The sequence below is a fragment of the Pelodiscus sinensis genome, chromosome 1, assembly GCF_049634645.1.
Source record: "Pelodiscus sinensis isolate JC-2024 chromosome 1, ASM4963464v1, whole genome shotgun sequence".
Classification (NCBI taxonomy): Eukaryota; Metazoa; Chordata; order Testudines; family Trionychidae; genus Pelodiscus; species Pelodiscus sinensis.
This window is the reverse complement of record NC_134711.1, coordinates 10,891,678-10,903,674: the sequence shown is the minus strand read 5'-3', so window position 1 is coordinate 10,903,674 and position 11,997 is coordinate 10,891,678. Positions and strand designations below refer to the sequence as shown.

Below are 11,997 nucleotides of genomic sequence, written 5' to 3'. Positions count from 1 at the left end.
TTTGTCGGCAGAAAGCGGCTGTCAAGACGGAGATCGGGCAACAAAGAAAGCCTTTGTCGACCGATCCTGTAAACCTCCTTGCAGGAGGCATAAGGGATCTGTTGAATAAAAGCTTACTTTCTAGACAGACCCCCCTCTAGACTGCCGCTTTTTGCCGACAAAGTGCTGAGTTGGCGAAACGTGACGGACATTTGTATGCAAATTAGGCACAGGATATTTAAATCCCTGCCTCATTTGCAAGGTTGACCTGCCTAATCTACATCCCTATCTGCAGTCTAGATATACCCTATGTCTACACTACCCAGCTAGTTCGAACTAGCGGGATAATGTAGGCATACCGCAATTGCAAATGAAGCCCGGGATTTGAATTTCCCGGGCTTCATTTGCATAAGATGGGCGCCGCCATTTTTAAATCCCGGCTGGTTCGAACCCCGTGCCGCGCGGCTACACGCGGCACGAACTAGGTAGTTCGAACTAGGAAGCCTAGTTCGAACTACCTAGTTCGTGCCGCGTGTAGCCGCGCGGCACGGGGTTCGAACCAGCCGGGATTTAAAAATGGCGGCGCCCAGCTTATGCAAATGAAGCCCGGGAAATACAAATCCCGGGCTTCATTTGCAATTGCGGTATGCCTACATTACCCTCCTATTTCGAAATAGGAGGGTAGTGTAGACATACCCTGACTGAGCTTTTCCAGAGCTGAGCTGATTTCAGTGTCTGCTGTGGGCTGTGGCCTCAACTCTGAGCCAATGCTTGAGGACACCAGAGGATCTGTCTCAGCAGGACAAGATGTAAGGAATCCTAAAAGGCAGGTAGGCGGGGTCAGTAGTACTTCAGCCCATCAAGTGATAGTCTCAAGGGAGTATCTGTGACTGAAAGTGCCACAGCAGCATTAACATGAGTTTTCAGGCAAAAGTATAATGAGGGTGCCTTCAGACCATCACTGTGCACTATTCTGACATCTTTCCTGTACTGACACTGAATTCAAGGACATTAGCTTCTACATGATGGATCAGACAGATCCAGGAAAAGAAGAGAGAGGCCTCAGGGTGCAGAGACGAGGAATCACATGGCCCAAAGACTGGGAGGCTCACAGACAATACCATCAAAAGGAAGACACATAGAATACCGTGGGAGACAGAATGATCCATCCGCTGACTTGACTTGACATCCCAGGAGAGTCAGATTCACCTGCAAGGTCACTGGAGGATTACAAAATCCAAAAGAACTCCAAGGCTGTGTCTAGACTGGCCAGTTTTTCCAGAAAATCAGCCGCTTTTCCGGAAAAACTTGCCAGCTGTCTACACTGGCCGCTTGAATTTCCGCAAAAGCACTGACGATCTCATGTAAGATTGTCAGTGTTCTTGTGGAAATACTATGCTGCTCCCGTTCGGGCAAAATTCCTTTCGCGCAAAACTTTTGCGCAAAAGGGCCATTGTAGACAGCCCAGATTGTTTTTCGGCAAAAAAGCCCCAATCGCGAAAATGGTGATCAGGGCTTTTTTGCAGAAAAGCGAATCTAGATTAAAAAGTGCTTTTGCGGACAAGAGTCTGTGCCAATCTAGACACTCTGTTCCAAAAATGCTTTTAACGGAAAAGTTTTCCCTTAAAAACATTTCTGGAAAATCATGCCAGCCTAGATGTAGCCCAAGAGTTCTATTATGTTAGATCATCAGAGCATCTGGCACTGGCCACTGTCAGGATATATCTAGACAGTGGGGCTATTTTGGGATACCAGAGGTATCCCGAAATATCTAGCCAGTGTCTTTTAAAGGCATCTGTTATTTCAAAATATTTTTTTGAAATAACGGGCACGCTATTTTGGCATCCCTGTAACCCTCATTCCACGACCGTTAAGGGATGTGTCTTAATAGCACATCATTTCAAAATTTGGGGCTGCATAGATACGCCAGATTTTGAAATAAGCTATTTTGAAATAAGATATTCAATTTGTGTAGCACAAATCGCATATCTTATTTTGATTTTAGGATGCTGTGTAGACGCACCCTCAGAAGACAGGATACTGGCCTAGATGGACAAGGTACTGACCCAGTATGGCCGTTCTTATGTTCTTACATTCCTATTTGCATTGTAGTAGAAACCAGAGGTCCTGATCAGGGTCAAGGCCCCACTGTGCTGCATGATGTATACACATATCCTTACCTAAAGACCTTGTCATAAGTAATAGGTCGTTTCCATCTCCGCTTTCTATGAAATAATGGGACTAACAAAATAAACATGATAGCAGTTCTCAAGTACCAAAGAGGGTGTTATAAAGAGGACGGAGAAAAATTGTTCTCTTTGACTTCTGATGATAGGACAAGAAGCAATGGGCTTAAATTGCGGCATGGGAGGATATTAGGAAAAACTTCCTAACTGACAGGATGGTTAAACAGTAGAATAAATTGCCTACAGAGGTTGTGGAATCTCCATCACTGGAGATATTTAAGAGCAGTTTAGACGGACATTTATCATGGATAATATAGCCCATTCTTGGTACTGCCATGGGGGCCGGAGACTGGACTTGATGACCTCTCCAGGACCCTTCCAGTTCGAGTGTTCTTTGATTCTGTAATAAAGGAGGAACACAGAGAATGAGGAAGCATGAATCTATTGGATCCTTCAGTTCAGGGTCACTAACATTTGTGATAACACCACATGCTCTATGTCCCTCTGGAATCCCCAAGAACTAGTCTCTGAATTGCAAGGACACTTACATGCCTCCGATGACAGCCACTGAGTCAAATTCTATGCATACACATAGGTTACGTCTAGACTGCAAGCCTCTTTTGAAAGAGGCTTTTTTGAAAGATACTATCAAAAAATCCTCTTTCAAAAAAAAGCATCTAGACTACAACTGGTACTTTCGAAAAAGCAAGCCGCTTTTTCGAAAGAGAGCACCTAGGCAGTCTGGATGCTATTTTTTGAAAAAGTACAGTTTGCATTACATAGTGCCTTTTTTTGAAAGAGCACTTTTGAAAAAAGTCATTATTCCTTGTAAAACGAGGTTTTCCGCAGTCAAAAAAACTCATGCGTTCTTTCGATTTACTTTCAAAAGAATGCGGCAGCAGTCTAGATGGAGGGGAAGTTTTTTCAAAAAAAGGCCACTTTTTTCAAAAAAAACCAGTAGTCTAGACACACCTATAATGGGCAAGAGAGTTAAGACTCCAAACAGCATGGGAGGAGAAAGAGGCCAAGAGATTTGCGTAACATCTCTCCTCTATTACAGATGAGATTAGAACTCAGATCTTTGGATGCCACTATAGGGCTCTAGCTTTTACACAACATTGTGTGTGGCTCTTCACCACTGCAACTCCAGCTCTCACTGCCAGCTCCTGGAGAAAAACCAGTCCTGCCACGTTGAATGAACAACTTCATTTCTCCCCAGAGAATTAGCCCATCATCGCTTTGATGCTTTCGTGCTTGAATCTCCCACACAGCCGCACCAGCTTAGTGTTTAATTTTGTTTCATTAGAAGATAATTATTTTTTAATTATATTTCATTATTTCTCTTAATATTTTCAATCCTGGCACTGATAGAAGCTTAGCAAAATTCAATCCCTTTTTCATTAGATAGCGTGGGTTGGCATTCACTTCACATCTGCATTAGAGATCATCACTGCTTCATGTGCAGTGATAATGCCTTGGAAAGGTTCTCTCATCACTACCCAGCACGTGTTTAGAGTCAGCTCATGCTGAAATCAGCTGAACCGCAAGTCACCTACCAAGACAATGGATGTTTATTCTCATTTAAGCACAATATTCCTTCCTTTGGCACATCTTCCAGTATTGCCTTGATAAGGATTGACAAAAGAGGGCACGATTTGGTCCACTAAAACCATGTCTACACTTACTAGGGATCAATGCTAGTGTGATCGAGGCAGTAGGAGTTAATGTTGGGGTCCTAGACCTGCTATATCAACTGCAGAGAGTTTTCCGGTCTACTCTGGTATTCCACTGGAACCAGGGAGAAAGATAAACCAATGGAGGAGTGTCTCCCATTGTTGCAGCATGGTGTAGGTCGGGGGTGGGCAATAAAAAAGTGGCAGCCCACCATGGTTAGTTCCTGGTGGGCCGTTGCTGATATGTTTAACTGCGCTTTTGCTGGTATCGGACGATCACAGCTCTCATTGGCCACAAATCTCCATTCGTGACCAATGAGAGTGGCAGGAAGCATCACGGACTGGGACACTGCCTCCTGTCACTCACATTGGCTGCGAAGGGCAATTCATGGCCAACCAAGCTGCAATCCTCTGATACCTGCAAAAGCACAGGTAAAAATAGTGGTAGGGGCCGCGGGGATCCGGTCCGCGGGCTTGAATTTGCTCACCCCTTGTGTGGACATTCCAGTAATCTAGGATTATATAGGTAATTAGGGTGATTTGCCACAGTAATGTAGACAAGGCCTGAGCATAGCTACAATTTGGACAGTGTAAAGTACTAGAATTAATTTGAGATTGTTCTGCTCCATATTCTACAGGCAAAATAAGGAACTTCCTTGTACCATTGTACAGACTGTTTAAGGGCTTTGCAGAATTCTAATCCCTGTGTTTAGATCCCAAAGGGCCTACAGTAAAGTTGCCAACTTTCTAATCATATGAAACCAAACACATTTGCCCTACTACCCGTCCTGCCTGTTCCCTGAAGTCCTGCTCAACACTGCATCCCCTGCTCATTGTATCCCTGCTCCCCCCTCACTCACTCCTTCATTTTCGCCATGCAGGGTGTTCAGGGGGCGGAGAGCTCTGGGATGGGGTGTAGGCTCTGGGCCGGGGCCAGAAACAAAGGATTTGGGGTGCATGTTGTAGCTCCAGGTGGGAGCAGGGGATTCAAGTGTGGGAAGAGGTGAGGGCTCCATCTGGCCATGAGGGGTTTGGGTTACAGGAGGGGACTTTGATTTAGGGGGTGTGGCAAAAGGGTTCAGAATATAGAGGGGAGCTCTAGGTTGGGGCATGGTTGAAGCATTGGGGATACAGGCTCTGGGGGTGTGGGCTCTGCAGTTTGGCCAGAAATGGGGGTTTCAGGGTGTGGGAGGGGGGGCTTGAAGATGGGGAATGGAGTTGGAATGACAAAGGGAGGTGAGGGTTGAGGCTGGGGTTCTGACTCTGGGATGGGGCAGGGGATGAGGGGCTTGGATTGAAGGAGGGGGTTCTGAGATGAGGCAGACGGTTGAGGTGTAGGAAGAGGTGTAGAAGGGGGCTCAAGGCTGGGGTAGGGAGGGAAGGGATGGAGCCAGATCCCCACTTCCCCACAGCCTTAAAGTACCTAAAAGGATGTTACAAGGAGGATGGAGAAAAATTATTCTCCTTGACCTCTGATGATAGGACAAGAATCAATGGACCTAAATTGCAACAAGAGAGGATTAGGTTGGACATTAGGAAAAAAAATTCCTAACTGTCAGGGTGGTTAAACAGCAGCATAAATTGCCTAGGCAGGTTATAGAATCTCCATCATTGGAGATATTTAAGAGCAGGTTAGACAGACATCTATCAGGGATGGTCTAGATGGTGCCGTGAGGGCAGGGGACTGGATTTGATGACCTTGTGAGGTCCCTTCCAGTTCTAGTGTTCTATAACTTTATAACTCCCTTCCACGAGGAGTAACAGTAGTTCAAATTAGAGATCCTAATTCGAACTTCCTACTCCGTGCCACGTGTAGCCGCGGGCACGGTGTTTGGACTAAGGGACATTTAAAAATGGTGGCGCCCGGGAAGATGCAAATGAAGCCCGAGATATTTAAATCCAGGGCTTCATTTGCAACTTTGAACGCCTACATTAGCCTCCCTAGTTTGAACTAAGGGGCTAGTGTAGACATACCCTCTGAGTGTGATGCATGCCTGAGACATGGCTGAGTAAAATATGGAGTAGCTCTGGAGTATCTCATTTACCCTTGGTGTCTTGCATTCCTATATCTAATGCACCATTACATGCTGTACAGCCTCTTCCCAACTTACAAACTGGTTACAATTCCGCGTTCGTAACTCAGGGTCCACCATTTACGACAGCTGTGAACAGTCGTAAGTCGACTGTTCACAACTCGGGGACAGCGTTGGATTATGAGACACAAATTCATCTTGGTTGGTGTTTAATGTTAAAAGGTACATTGGGGTATTGGTCCCAGGCAATCAGGACTTTTGTTTGATAAGGGAGTGTAGTTGGTCATTGGAAGAGTATGGTCACACCACACTATGAGACATTCGTCAGTGTAATAGGTTTGAACGAAGCTGGCTTTCTTCCCTTCCCTTGCAACAGAAGGCAAGCGGGAATGATATGCACACTGGGAACTGGAGCTTATTTTTAAAAGCTGTTGATTTCTATGTTGAGAACACCGGCTTGTGAACTCATCTGTGCTTATTAGCATAGGGACAGCCAAAGAGTTGAATCATTCTTGGAGCAAAGGAAAACAAAGAACAGCAATACGCCTCCCTCCCACTGCCAAAATTCCTCCCCCATTTTCCCTCCCCTGCGTGCGCGCGCACACACACACACTCTCTCGCTCTCCCATGGAAAAACATCCATCGGTGCCCAAAATAACATCTCCGCAACACTGCGGTATTACTTATTTATTTATTAATTTATTTCGATTGCATGTTTTTCCGCAGCACTGTTTCCTCATTAACAGTGAAGCCGGGAGACAACTTACGTACAATCAGGAATATTAAATTCACAGTGTGCTATTGCCTGGAAGAAATTCTACATGGCGTCGACTCATTTGACAATGGTTAAACAATGAGTACTGTCCAATTTTGTTTGTAAGAATTACACACTAGAACAGTCACATCAAGAGAAGGCCTATAATTTGTATTGTGACCTTAGCGTTCAACTAAAAACTCATTTGGATCTCTTGGAGGGCACTGGTCCAAATTCAGGGTTTATTGCACCTGGAGCCTTAGAATTGAATCAAGCCTCCCAGAGTCAAGAGAAGTGTTTTCATATCTTCAGGTTATTCTGTAACTGCTATGGGAAGCTTGTAATCTTGCGCAACATTGATTGAGTTCAGAGGGAATCACAAAGATACCTACAGGCAGAAAGGAGCTCTTTAAACTGTAATGAACAGGGGGCATTGCACTAGGTCCTACTGGCCACACTGATATAAGCAAACTAACACAATCCCAAATGGCACTGACTGGCAGTCAGATAAATAAACTCAGTAGGTGGCCTTAGGAATGAATGGACAGGAAGGCACGAGATCCTTCAGAAAAGCTCTTAGCAGGTGCTTAATTTTAAGCATGTGCTTAAATGACAATGGGACTTAAGCATGTGCTTAACTGTTTTACCAAATGCAGAAGGAAGACGGAATCAGGGCCCAGTAGATGTGACCCCTCCAGGTCTGTTACATGGATAGGGCCATGTTTCCTTACTCTGCCTGCAGTGTACAGATGATACCTATTTGGTGGCCACATTAAGGACTCTCATCTCCATGACTGTCAATCTAGCACCTTTCACCAAAATATAACTGACGTTTACAGCACATCTGGAACTGATTTTCCCATAGCGTGTTTCCTTTTAAAACAACTGGCAGGCACTTTCTCTCACATTGACATGCATTTAGAAAACCCTTTGACGTCAATGGAGAGTTTCTATCCATGCTCGAGGGTAGGAGCAAGTTAGCATCAAAAGGCTATTTCTCTAATAGAGACCGTCAAAGCCTTGTATTGAGATAAATATAAGAAATTATAAAAAAATAATGGCAAGGCTTCCAAAATTACCTTAGATAATTCTGCTTCTATAATGCCCTACAACTTGGGTATAGGCTTCTTTCATATTAATTGGGTGTTCATAGACATAAATCCCCCCTCTCTTGCCCCACACCAAATCCAGGTTTGGAATATTCCTAATCTGAAAAATCAGCTAGTACAAATGAACTTTTCCTGCATGGATACTACATGTTTCTAGGCAAAAGAAAATATCTGTGTTGTGTAACCTTTCCTTTTGAAGGTTATGTTCATTTGATCCTGATTGACAAGCTGTATTAACACCGTGTGAGTGTGTGGCATGATATTACATAATGCACTGAAACCTTCTTTCCAGTATATCCAGTGGCTTGTGCAGATTTATATATATGTGGTAGAGGGTAAAGAAATTCAGTGAATCTGAGAATCTGGATGTGTTTTTATGTGATTATCCTGCTGTACAGCACAATCAGTAAAGGTGAATTTAAAAAAAAATCATCTGAATAAATGCTGTTTTAAACTATATTCTTTTAATCAACTATATGCTTTTAATCAGGACCTTAGAGGCTTGATGAAAAAACTCTCTGACATCAATAGGTATCTCTTCAGTGGGTATTGGATCAGTTTCTAATGATTTGATTCTGAATCTCCTGTAGTCAGTGGTAAAACTCCCTTCAGCACTGAAGATTCATGGCCTCTGTACACATGTATTCTCCTGTAACATGTAGTCTGAAATGCCTACTTACTAGTTCAGCAAAGAGTTTGTGCACATGATTCAAGCATGTGCATGGGTGTTTTGTTGACTCTGGGCCTAGCAGTGACCAATTTTTTAAATTAAGTATTGCATCCCACACACATACATACTTATCTCTTTGCTGTTGGATGTCATTCCGATATCGACCCAGAAGATTATTTTCCCCATTTGGCAGCATATTTACTCAACTCTTCAGGCAGCGATGTTGTTTATTGGCAGTTACAGCTGTTTTCTGTTATGTTCTTATTGCACTATTCTGGCTTCTCTTGCATAATCCTTCCTATATACACACACAATTCATTACAAGACACTGCATGTTTTCATCTGTTTCAGATTAAGCTTTAGTGCAATGCCAGCCTTTGTTACATTGAAACCCTATTATGAAAGGTTCTTAGATAAATGTTACTCGGGATCAAATTCACCCTGCAGCATAACGGGGCTAAGACAGGCCCCAGAGAAGAAAAGTACAGCAGGAGAGTGGCTCTGCAGCATTTCCTTATCACTGCCCCCGCGGTGCATGGTAGAACTGGGCTTCATGTCTGCTTGAAATAGGCTGGCATGGAAAGGGAGGGGAAACTCAGTGGATGGCTAGGTGGCCACTGTGTTCAGAATTAGGCATTCCCCATGGCCAAAGCTGTCTGCTTTGACATTACAATGGGGTCATCATGACAAATGAGCGAATAATTGATTTTTCAGTTCAGCGGCCGAAACCAAAACCCGGGGAAAAAAATCATGTTGGATCAAAAAACATTTGAAATGAAATGGAAAAAAATTGTTTGTTTGTTTTCAGGAGGGGAGGGCTTGTTTTCCTTGTTGGTGTTTTTCACCCCCTCGGAGGATTTTGAGAAAGATACATTTCAAAACAAAAAGCGATTTTGAAATGGTCACAGGGAATCATCTGATTTTTTTTCCAAATACAGAAATGAACCCATTACATTCCAAATAAACTATTCATTGAATCCATACATAGTGTCAGCACCCTGAAAAATGTATTTTTCAATGAAGTTACTATTCATCAAATAAAATTCCCCCCTCCCAGTGCCCCCGAATCCATGAGAGAGGCTGGAGAAAAGGTTCTAAAAGGGGCAATCCAACACGCTGCCTCTAAGCCAGGAGTTAGATTCCTTTCCCTTGTATCTGCATGAACTCAGTCTACTCCAGCTGCAGACTTTTGTTTGTGTGAGAATGTAACCTTGGTGAAAATCCCACATGTGCACTGAATTTCCCTTGTGACTTTGGGGGGGGGGTGCAATGCTCTTTCCAAGCATTAAAGCAGATGCAGGCTAACATTTGCATTTGCAAGATGCTGGTTTAGGATAGGGCTCCTTGAAAGAGGCTTTTAATGTTCAGCTGTATTTTACTTACTGCTTTTTTTCTTTACCGAAAGACAAATGGCTAAATAGACATGAACTAACATTTCAAAACGTCGGTGCTTTCCTGTTGCTACTTGAAAACATCAGTACCAAATTCATCCTGCATCAAAACAATAATTAAAAAAATAAAAATAGAAGAAAACAAAAATCTTACTTTGACATTTCCATGGAAATTGAATGTGCTCCTTATTCAAACACAGATGACTGGTTTCATTACTGGATGCCAGAGGGGTCATGCATCTCTAAAATACCAGAAGATTCTGCATGTCAATCAATCCCAGTGCCAGCATTTCACCAACAAGAAACTTGCTTTTTGTAGAGGAAAAATGTTGCGTTAGGGCTTGAGGTAATGTCAAGTGAGCAATGAGCAGGCAGGCAGATGGTGAGGACATGCAATACTTATTAACTGTGTAAGCAATCAAGTCCATGCAACACTGTTCAAGGTACAGAAAAACATCCAGGGCCCAATTCCCCCAAGAATTTGGTTTCCATTTAGACATCTAAAAAGTGTCCAGAGTTTCAAAAGTCCTCAGCTCCTTTTGCTCTCAGATGCATAGCTACTCCTGATAGCATATGGATCAGAGCATCAGTCACTATACTAGGAGATAAGTGTCCTCAGATGTGTTGCAGATGTTCACTATTTTCTCTTGATCCCTGGTGCTTTCTTAGAAGTTCTTGTTTCTGGAGTCCTGTATAGTCATTTCTATACAAAGTTCCCAGCCTGCATGGTTATGGAGAAAACTTTAGAAACATGATTCCTAAAGGTTCAGGTGTCAGAAGACAAATTAAAAAAAACACATTTTTTTTAAATCTCACAATTTTAAGTCCATGTAGAGCTTTTGGGGGGCTTAACTCATTAGTTTTTAACCCCTGCGGTTGTCATTTTAGCTTCAGATGTATCCCCAGCTCTGCCCCTTGCCTGATGTGTGACCTTCGATAAATCACCTCTGTGTGAATTGTCTCTACCTGTAAAAACCCAGTTAATTATCCCTTCCTTTGTAGAGAATTTTGAGCTATAGATGAAAAATATTCTATAAAGTTATATGTTATTTTTACTTTGCCCAGACAAAATTCAACTTTGAAATCATATAACCTAGAGTGAGATCAAAAGACCTTGAAACACTTTTCTAAGTCACTACATCAGATAATTATAGTCTGTTGCAGCCTTCTGTGCATGGGGCAGGTTTTTTCAACACAGTGGCTAACGTGACTCATTACAGCTTGGTGATGTTGCAGTTTTAAAGTCCTCTTGAGGATGGCAACTCTGGGAGACTAGAATCTGCAATGACTCTGCTGACACAAACTCCCTCTGTTCCTTGAGGAATTGAGTTTTCATATGTTTATCCTGTACTAAGGTATTTGAGAGAGGGCTGGGTTTTTTTCAGGATTTTGAAGTGAATGTGAAGTGAAGTGAAGTGAATCACAATATACCTTAAACTTCTGGCTGTTCATTTCCAAAAAGAAGAGCATTGCTTTTGTTTAAGAGTGTGTGTGTGTGTGTGTGTGTAGTTTATCCTTTTATCTGAGCACTGCCAAATCATTCCAGTGATAGAGACGGGGATATAGGCTAGTAGTTAAAGGAAGAGTTCTGCCTAATGGTTAGAGTCCAGAAACTAGCCATGGATCAGTGCGAGAGGGTTTTAATCCAGAGTCAGAGCTAAGGATCAGTACTACAGAGTCAGGAGCTGAAAAGGAACTGGGACTGGAGTAGAACTGGAACAGGGACTAGAACAAGCAGGAGCACAGACTGGATTGGAAATTGGAATAAGGGCAGGTACTGTTGCAGGCATGGTATGTTGAACAGTCTGGGTATGTCTACACTACAAAGTTAATTCGAACTAATGGACGTTAGTTCGAATTAACGTTGATAGGCGCTACACTAGTGCTCCGCTAGTTCGAACTTAATTAGAACTAGAGGAGCGCTTAGTTCAAACTAGGTAAACCTCATTGTACGAGGACTAAGCCTAGTTCGAACTTACTAGTTCGAATTAAGGGATGTGTAGCCCCTTAATTCGAACTAGTGGGAGTCTAGCCCTCCCCAGCTTTCCCTGGTGGCCACTCTGGCCAACACCAGGGAAACTCTATTGCCCCCCTCCTGGCCCTGGACCCCTTAAAGGGGCACGGGATGGCTACGGTGCCCGTGCCAGGTGCAAGCCTGCCAGCACCCAGCCAGTAGACCCTGAACCTGGCACGGCTCGAGCC

At 43.4% G+C, this 11,997-nt stretch overlaps 1 long non-coding RNA gene across 1 annotated transcript; it reads right to left on the bottom strand.

Moving 5' to 3' along the window:
* Positions 1–548: 548 nt before the first annotated feature.
* On the bottom strand, positions 549–10,467 carry LOC112547020 (uncharacterized). The gene is made up of 3 exons (XR_003090756.2): positions 9,950–10,467; positions 8,533–8,702; positions 549–2,565 (listed from the first exon to the last, which is right to left on the bottom strand). It is a non-coding gene; the product is annotated as an uncharacterized LOC112547020 (long non-coding RNA).
* Positions 10,468–11,997: the final 1,530 nt, after the last annotated feature.